This window comes from Trachypithecus francoisi, unplaced genomic scaffold (assembly GCF_009764315.1).
Source record: "Trachypithecus francoisi isolate TF-2019V2 unplaced genomic scaffold, Tfra_2.0 Lachesis_group14, whole genome shotgun sequence".
Classification (NCBI taxonomy): Eukaryota; Metazoa; Chordata; class Mammalia; order Primates; family Cercopithecidae; genus Trachypithecus; species Trachypithecus francoisi.
This window is the reverse complement of record NW_022681459.1, coordinates 16,363,833-16,373,290: the sequence shown is the minus strand read 5'-3', so window position 1 is coordinate 16,373,290 and position 9,458 is coordinate 16,363,833.

Below are 9,458 nucleotides of genomic sequence, written 5' to 3'. Positions count from 1 at the left end.
TTTTGTTCACAGAGAGATTCCGATATACCTGGTTATAATCATACTGGATACGTAAATCATTCGCTTTCATGTTTAGCATCTGTCATGAGCATTTTTCATGTTATTCCATGTTTACCATAAACATTTTGTTAGCTAAAAACTCATAAAGGGACAATCATTGTGTCAAACTTTTGATTTTACTGTGAGGATTAAGTGAAAAAATTATAAAAAGAGCCAAGTACAGTGTCAAATCTTAGTCTGAGTAGAGATACAATATAGTGCTTTGCTTTTTTCATTTCTAAAAGTTTATTCAAAATTATTTACTATGATAAATGCTATGATGGACATCTTGATATCAGAAGAAAATATTATTATTATGAATTAATAATAGTCCTAAAATTTAAGATTATTGTTTTTCAGGATGGATTCCTTGGCATACAATTACTGGGTCAAAGATTATGACTAGTTTAAAATGTTTTAAATAAAATATCAAATTGCTTCCTCAAAGCATAAAATCTATTTTAAATAATACCCCCTTGTATTAGAATGCCAGTTTCACTCCCCCTCATTTTTTGCTTTCTAATTTGATATATTTTTTTACTTCTTTCTATGTAGCACTTTTTACATTTCTTTCTTTCTTCTTTCATTTTTCTTTCTTTCTTTCTTACTTCTTTCTATTTAGCACTTTTTACTTCTCTCTCTCTCTCTTCTTTCCTTCTCTCTTTCTCTCTCTCTCTCTTCCTTCCTTCCTTTCCTCCCGGGACAGAGTCTCACTCTGTCACCCAGCCTGGAGTGCAGTGGTGTGATCTCAGCTTACTGCAACCTCCACCTCCTGAGGTCAAGCAATCCTCCTGCCTCAGCCTCCCCAGTAGTCGGGATTACAGGTGCCCTCCACCACGCCAGGCTAATTTTTGTATTTTTAGTAGAGATGGGATTTCACCATGTTGGCCAGGCTGGTCTTGAACTCCTGACCCCAGATGATCCACCCACCTCAGCCTCCCAAAGTGCTGGGATTCAAGGAGTGAGTGACCACATCTATAATATTTTGAGCAACCTTATGAATAATAATTTTTAGATGTTCTCAAACCACCACGAAGAAGTTTGTACCAGTTTACTTCTCAATGAATAGTGTTCATTTCTTCACACAATTGTTGACTTCAGTTCCCACAATCTTTTAAATCTTTACCTATAAAACTTTAGTTTTATTTCCATTTCTTTGGTTATCAGTTGAGTTTGAAGACCTTTTCATACATTTGTTGGCCACAGCAGGCCAAGTATCTCTGCCGACGCTGTTTCTGCTTTTCTACATCTCACCTGTCACCTCATCTAGTTGACCACCTCATCACCAGGGGAGACACTTAATCCTTATCTTTAAGCCTTCCTCCTTACTCCTTCCTGACACTGCTCTTCTATGTGTTTGTTTGTGTTTGTTTGAGACAGAGTGTCACTCTGTCACCCAGGCTGGAGTGCACTGGCATGATCTTGGCTCACTGCAACCTCCACCTCCCAGGTTCAAGATTCTCATGCCTCAGCCTCCTGAGTAGATGGGATCACAGGCATGTTCCAACACACCCAGCTAACTTCTCTATTTTTAGCAGAGACAGAGTTTCGCCATGTTGGACAGGCTGGTCTCGAACTCCTGACCTCAAGTGATCTGCCTGCCTCGGCCTCCCAAAGTGATGAGATTACAGGTGTGAGCCACCAAGCCCGGCCTAATTTTATCTTCTGATCTTCCTTCTCTTCTGGTGTTATCTCCTTTGTGGGTTCTTCTTTCCCAATCATCAGGATTCCTTTGGGGTTTGTCCTGGACTATCTCCTCTTTTCACCACACACACTCTTTTCAGGCAAGCTTTTCCTCTCACACAGCTTCAAAAGTGGACCGTACGCCAAAGGCATAAATGTAAAGCTTTGGCCCAAATCTTCTTCCTGAGCAGAAGTCTTACATGTCAACCACCACATGGGCGCCACACAGCATGCCTTGCCTGAAGTACGGTCATCACTGAATTTAACACCTGGTTCCACAAACCTGCTCTGACCTCGTGTTCATCGTCGCATTGAACAGAAACATCTTCTACTCTGTTGTCCAAGAAAGGAACCTGGGGACTGTCTGTGGTTCTTCTATCTTTTTTACCAGCTCTTTTTCTACCTCAGGTCAGTCACCTCTGCCATGTTTCATGCATCCGGCCACTGTTCTGATTTCCCACAAACACATCCCTGGTCCAGCCCACCTAACTTCTTGTCTGACTACAGCCTTCTTACTGGTATCTCCCATTCTACTCTTCCCACTCCACAATACATTCTCCTCACTGCAGCCAAGACTAACTGTGAAACACAGGACTGATCATATCACACCTTTCAAAAGTTTCCCATTGTCCTTAAGATAAATGTCAAACTTCATCATATACCTGAGAAGATCTGGACTCTTCTCACCCCTCTCCTGACTCATCACATGTCACTCCTCCAACCTGGAGCCCTCATTATCCCCGGCCACACATACATGGCATGCAACCACACCAAACATCTTTCAGTTCCACAAATAAACCATGAGAGGCCCTCTCTCATCCCTCAGCCTTTGCATTTGCAATCGTCGCGGCTCAAAACATGCTTCCTCTTCACCCAGCTTCCTGCTCATCTTTTAGAGCTCCATTGGTTGACCATGAGCAATCCCTCAGCTTCTACAGCTGAGGGTAAATCTCAGATTTTCTCTTTCAAAGCGGCCTCCCTCCCTGGCAGAAGTCCTGCTGAATAGGATCCCCTTGGAAATGACCTCAAACAGTCCTCATTTAGGTTCCACATCTGGTGGCTGAAATCCTATAACTTTGACCCCCACCAGTGCCAATTCTACTTCTTCTCAAATGCCACTCTATTCTGCTGCCACGGAAGTTTCATCCATCTACTCAAGCAATATTTTTTATGCATAACGTGCCAGTCCTTTGTGTCCCCCAAACTCTAGGTGACTCATGTCAAGGCTTTTTTAGTGGGCATCTCATAGCCCCCCTCACTAAGATTAAGAAGGTTAGAGTCCCAGCACTACCACATTTTATAACAAAATTCTCTGTCTTCTCCAAAAATCTCTTCTTAGTCTTTTCAACCACCTCTGTAGGCTGGAGGTGGGTGGTCAGCTAAGAATTCCAAAAACACTTCTTAGCCAGTTCCTTCTCAAATGCTGCATAAGAGATAGAGGTGAATTTTGGCAAGTTGGAGGAAGAGAGAGGGGACCTCTGACTAAAAGGTACTAAGAAGGGGGTGACATGTGGCATGTGGCTAGTGGGTACTGAATTGGATGGTACCATTCTATATAAGAAGATGAAAGCTTATTTCATGCTAGCTGTGTACATGGGGCCTTCTGGTAGACACTCTGCCATACATTTTGTTTGATTCTTACTACAACCATACAAGGGATTCATAGATGTTTGTTTTTTTCTTGGTTATTTCCTCTATTTTTTACTTATAACTTAGTCAAAAATAATTTGCATGGTATAACCACCAAAACTCACTTCACCTCCTTCAGTTCTTACATCTTCTCAGTAAGACCTTCCATTGCCACTTCTTAAAAGACTGCAACCGGCCAGGCACAGTGGCTCACACCTGTAATTCCAGCACTTTGGGAGGCCGAGACAGGTGGATCACGAGGTCAGGAGTTCAAGGCTAGCCTGGCCAATATAGTGAAACCCCATCCCTACTAAAAACACAAAAATTAGGCTGGGTGCAGTGGCTCACGCCTGTAATCCCAGCATTTTAGGGGGCCGAGGCAGGTAGATTACCTGAGGTCAGGAGTTCTGGCCTGGCCAACGTGGTGAAACCCCATCTCTACTAAAAATATAAAAATTAGCCGGGTGTGGTGGTGTGCACCTGTAGTCCCAGCTACTCAGGAGGCTGAGGCAGGAAAATTGCTTAAACCTGGGAGGTGGAGATTGCCGTGAGCCAAGATCGTGCCACTGCACTCCAGCCTGAGTGACAGAGCAAGACTCTGTCTAAAAAAAAAATACAAAAATACAAAAATTAGCCAGGTGTGGTGACATGCACCTGTAGTCCCAGCTACTCAGGAGGCTGAGGCAGGAGAATCACTTGAACCCAGGAAGAGGAGGTTGCAGTGAGCTGAGACTCCGGCCTGAGCAATAGAGCAAGACTCTGTCTCAAAACAAAAAAAACAAAAAAAAAACTGCAAGCAATACCATTCTTTAGTACTTATTTTTCTTATGTCACTTTTCACCATCTAATATGCTATTTGCTTTATGCTTCTGTTTACTATCCATTTGTCTCAGCTAGTGGAGGCAGAGAGTTTTGTCTATTTCCTTCTCTAAGGATACGTATCCCTGGAACCCAGGACTCGGGATTCATAGATTTTTTGTTGTTGTTGTTGTTGTTGTTTTGTTTTTGGATGAATGAACAAGCTGCCTTTTAGATGGGGCAGATTCTGCTCCATGAAATGCCTTCTCTGTTCTGCTGAGCCCTTGTATGGACTTATAAGTGAAGATGGTCAAAAGCCAACCTCAGAGGCTGAGACTGGGAAGAGTCAGACTGCTCCATATATTCCAGGGAGAGGAATGAGAGACTCCTGGGGACAATTAAGGAATAGGATGGAGGAAGGAAGCCAGTGGGGCAGAATAAAGCTTGGAGACAACATGAGGTTAAGTGACAACATGAGGTTGGGCAGCCTGTGAAAATCCCCCAAAGGGAGGGAGGATCTTATGACAGGGCTATCTAACAATGTTCACTTTCAAGCCCTCTGTATTGCTGTGATATAAATACAGTATCCCAAATTTTCTTTTTTTTTTTTTTTGAGACAGAGTCTCGCTCTGTTGCCCAGGCTGGAGTGCAGTGGCCGGATCTCAGCTCACTGCAAGCTCCGCCTCCCGGGTTCACGCCATTCTCCTGCCTCAGCCTCCCGAGTAGCTGGGACTAGCCTACTCTACTCATCAACGTCTAGAGCCAGAGGTATATGAACTATTCTTTCATTTATTTGTTTTTGTGGAACTAGAGGAAGTGGTTGAGTTTAATGTTTCCATCACTCATGTGTAAAGCACCGAAAAAGGCAAACGAGAAACTGAACAAATTTGATGGAAGCAGACACCTAAGACAGACTCTAAGTCAGTCGTGCCACTAATACTCACGTTTACACTCCAGGAATCATCCCCCAATCACTGCCTCAAATTAAAGAGGATATTCAAAAAATATGTGGTGAATTGATTTGAATTTTCACAAACTATGAGTAGAAGTTTGAGTCAGTCTTACTTTGAACTCAAGGACCAGAAGTCCCAATATGAAAGACATACATATAAGGAAATTCTGTCTGACAGACATTAAGTAATTTTCCTTTGGCTACACTGTGGCTAAGCATCAAAATCAGGCTTCAAAACTTGGTCTGGGCCAGGAGCGGAGGCTCACACCTGTAATCCCAGTACTTTGGGAGGCCGAAGTGGGCGGATCACTTGAGGTCAGGAGTTTGAGACCAGTCTGGCCAACATGTGAAACCCCGTCTCTACCAAAAATACAAAAATTAGCTGGGTGTGGTGGTGCATGCCTATAATCCTGGCTACTTAGGAGGCTGAGGCAGGAGAATGGCTTGAACCCAGGAGGCAGACGTTGCTGTGAGCTGTGATCGCACCACTGCATTCCAGCCTAGGCAATAAAGCGAGACCTCATCTCAAAAAAGAAAAAAAAGAACTAGGTCTGTCTCACTGCAGGTTTATGTTCTTTCTATTCCTCCCCACAGTTCCTGTACTTTCTGAAAGGGCTTGGATTTGTAACTGAGTCGTTGACTAAATTTGTGCAATTATTTTAGTCCTTAAGTGCATACTTCATACTCACCCTATTAAAAGTATGCTGGCAGCTGTCTGCTCTCCCAGACCTTAGTGAACACAAGTTCAGGCTATTAAGTGCTTTTACTAGCCAAATTCTCCTACCTTATCTTAGCAGCTACGTGCTCTACTCCTCATTCCTGTGTTAAACTCCATCCTTGATTCCACATTAAGGATCCCTCCCAGATGTTACTGTTTAGCTGAAAGAGAGCTGTCTGAGCAGGTATCCAAAGTTCTCAGAATGGTATGGAACACTTCTTGGCCCATCAGATTTTCCACGGAAACCTGAAACACAACCCCTCAAATATCAGATGTTGAGCATAGTAGATGAGGTCTTCTAAAATCCAGAGTAAAAGCTCAAATGAGATGAAAACACAGTGTTTAAAAAAGGAATTCTTTCTTCAGAAAAGCTTATACTTAAGGTTGTAATGGTCCTGTGCCCAACAGTTACGGCTATTATTTAAATCAACGCAAGGAAAACATAAGCATGCTTATTTCACAAAGGCAGATTCTCTGAAATTAATAGCTCAAAGCAGAACTACTGTCAGTTTCTGAGGTGGACCAAAGACGTATTACTTTAGAAGGCTTATGTTATAGTGGATATTTTCATATAGTGTGCTGGGTATTATTAACAGGATCTACTGCCAAGAGATTCATATCACATGGGAAAACTGCATATGAAGATGTATCTGGAAAATTATTTAAGTCCAGTCTCTGAAAGAAGGAAATTAACTGTTTAGAAAACAGCCGACTTTCGGGACAGTGATTAAGTATAAACTAAGAGTGGAGAAGGAAAATAGTGTCTGCTTTAGAAGATGGCTGTTTTTTTTTTTTTTTTTTGAGACGGAGTCTCGCTCTGTCGCCCAGGCTGGAGTGCAGTGGCCGGATCTCAGCTCACTGCAAGCTCCGCCTCCCGGGTTTACGCCATTCTCCTGCCTCAGCCTCTGGAGTAGCTGGGACTACAGGCGCCCGCCACCTCGCCCGGCTAGATTTTTGTATTTTTTTAGTAGAGACGGGGTTTCACCGTGTTAGCCAGGATGGTCTCGATCTCCTGACCTCGTGATCCGCCCGTCTCGGCCTCCCAAAGTGCTGGGATTACAGGCTTGAGCCACCGCACCCGGCCAAAGATGGCTGTTTTAAAATGAAAAGGTAATGCGCTGTCCTCAATTTTTAAATATTTTCCATGATCTTTGCATTTATACTTTAAGAATAATGTGGATCCTAGAGATGAGGAAGAGGAAAAAGTGTTTGCAGCTAAACACGAGGTCAGGCTTGGCTTTTAAACCTGAACCTATGTTCCCACTTGTAGCAGAGTGTGCAAATGAGAGGGCAAGTTCATGGCTTTTGTGGGAGTCTGCTCCTCTTCCGGGGTATCTTTCTTTTTCTCTTCTTGCAAGCTTCTCAAAGCCCCCACCCAGACTCTAGCTTCACATAATTCCTTTCCACATTCTTTCCTTCACTTTCTATACTCTGACCCTGGAACATGATCTTCCCTCAACCTCTTTGCTCCTTCATCCCTGCAGAGATGGAGTGTGCTGGCTGATTGATGAATCTGAAAATAACTGGTTGTCCTCTGCCCTGCATGGCCATTCTTCCTCTTGGGATGTACCTGTCTTTAGATAGCACCACTAGCACCCTACGCCTCCACACCACCATGCTGAATAGTGGAGTATAGGTGGTGCTGTGCTGCCCAGAGGAAAATCTCCCTTCACAGAAACCAAGGGTGGAAAAGTGACTTCCCTCTAACAAGAAACAACCTGATGAGGTCCACGTGCCTCAATCTGGAGTTTGCACTAGGCTCTCACGCTAAGCTACTCCATTATCCGCAACTGAGGTTTTGTTCTGGTTTCCCATCTACCATTCCTTTATTTTCTCTCTCAAATTCTTCATAGCTCAGGAACTCAGGAAAAGAATATGCAATGTTCCCTTGGAAACCCAACATTTGGCAGGGCGGCATCGTACAGAGACACTGAAAAATCAAAACCAGAAGAGCAGAGTTTGGATAGTAAGAGACGCATGTGATTAGGCGTCTTGTAAACCACGGGGTGCGGCAGAGGCCGGGGCATTTTACCTTCGATTGTACGTGGAGGTTTGTATTAGGCCAGGTGGGTTTTTATAGGAGTGACGTTGGTCTGGGTAAGAGGTTCTAAAGCAGGCTGTGAGCATACTGAATCTAGAGGATTGTTGTGGCTTATGGTGTTTTTCCTCAGAGAATGACTTTCTGTGGAGCCCTAACTGGTCTCCTTAGGCCTTTGGAGAGGCTTGGAGGGGGTGGGGACATCTTAAGTGAAAGGCGTAAGGACTTCAGAAGAGATATGGGGTGCCTCTCACAGGCATGGTGCAATTCCTTCAGGGACTCAGGAGTTTAACTGGCTCAAAGCCAAGAGTCTAAGTGGCTCGGCGTTCATAATGAGACACTCACAAGATTATCACAGCATTTGCACCACCTGTTTTGAAATCAATCCAACCCCCAGCCATGAGAGCAGCTGTCCAAGTTATGTTCTTAGAACACGGTACCTAGTGCGCCCAAAGGCTGTGGAAGGTACTCAGTGGTAACTGAGGCAAGGAAAGCCGATGGGGAAAATCCTTACATTAGCTTTCCCCGATGCCTGTTAGTCAACACCCACTTTCTGGAATGTACTACCCATGATCTTAAACCCAATTGGCAGAAATTCCCTCCACACTCCCCATTGACTGCAAGAGGCCCTTGAAAATGGGTACAACATGGCATAAATTAAATGTAGGCAGCAGCCTGTGGGCCCCTCTCCATCAACAGCAACACAGCAGTTTCACAGGGAAAGGCCCGGTGCCCACAGGTGCTTGGCAGGGCTGGCGGCCTCAAGATGCCACTGCTGCAGTTTCCAGGGCAAAAGCAGACCTCACAGGCCTTTTAGGTGTAGCTGGGAAAAATAATAGGTACTAATTTTCACCTATTTTCAAGGCAGCTGGGTTCCAACGTACTACAGAGTGCTTCTAAGGTTCTAGCTTCTAACTGGTAGCGCCAGGCCACTGTGGCTGTTGCCGTATCAGCCACCCCAAATTCCATTCTGCATTCAGGCGCAAGGAGGGAACCATGAAGGGAACCTGGATCCATGTGGTTCATCTATAGTTGATTCTGGACTGCTTAAATCTATGTAGACAGATTTCAGATGCCTCCTCCATCCCTAGGAGGTAACTTTCTTAGGCCTAAATATCCATTGTGGCTCAGGCCTGAAAACGCCTGTATACAGGGATGTGGGCTCAGAGCCCCTAGAGGGAGCCCTCACTCAACAGTCCCAGGTACCAGAAACAGCTTGTTGGAAGGGGAAATGTAAATTAAGGTGTCTTGCAATGGTGGTCTTTCCCCCAGAATGATCAGTGTATATGGCCAAAATTAAGCCCTTTTTGAGCATCCTTCCAATAGAAATTAGGATCACAAGTTGTGAGTTACAGAACACTGGGGCATCTTTGGGGAGCTGAAACCAAGATTTTTTTTTCCAGATACTATTGAGGTTCTACTATGGTCTTTGGCAGCACTAGGTACTGAGTTGTGGGGGCAGCGTTGTATGGAATGACTGCTTTAGTACCTGGGAATTAGCTTGTTTCAAAACAAGTGTGGTTGTGGGGCCAAGGCTATAATTTTGTGGTTTCTTCTTCTGACTCTAAAGTGAGCACATCAGAGACTCAGCCTCGAACCTA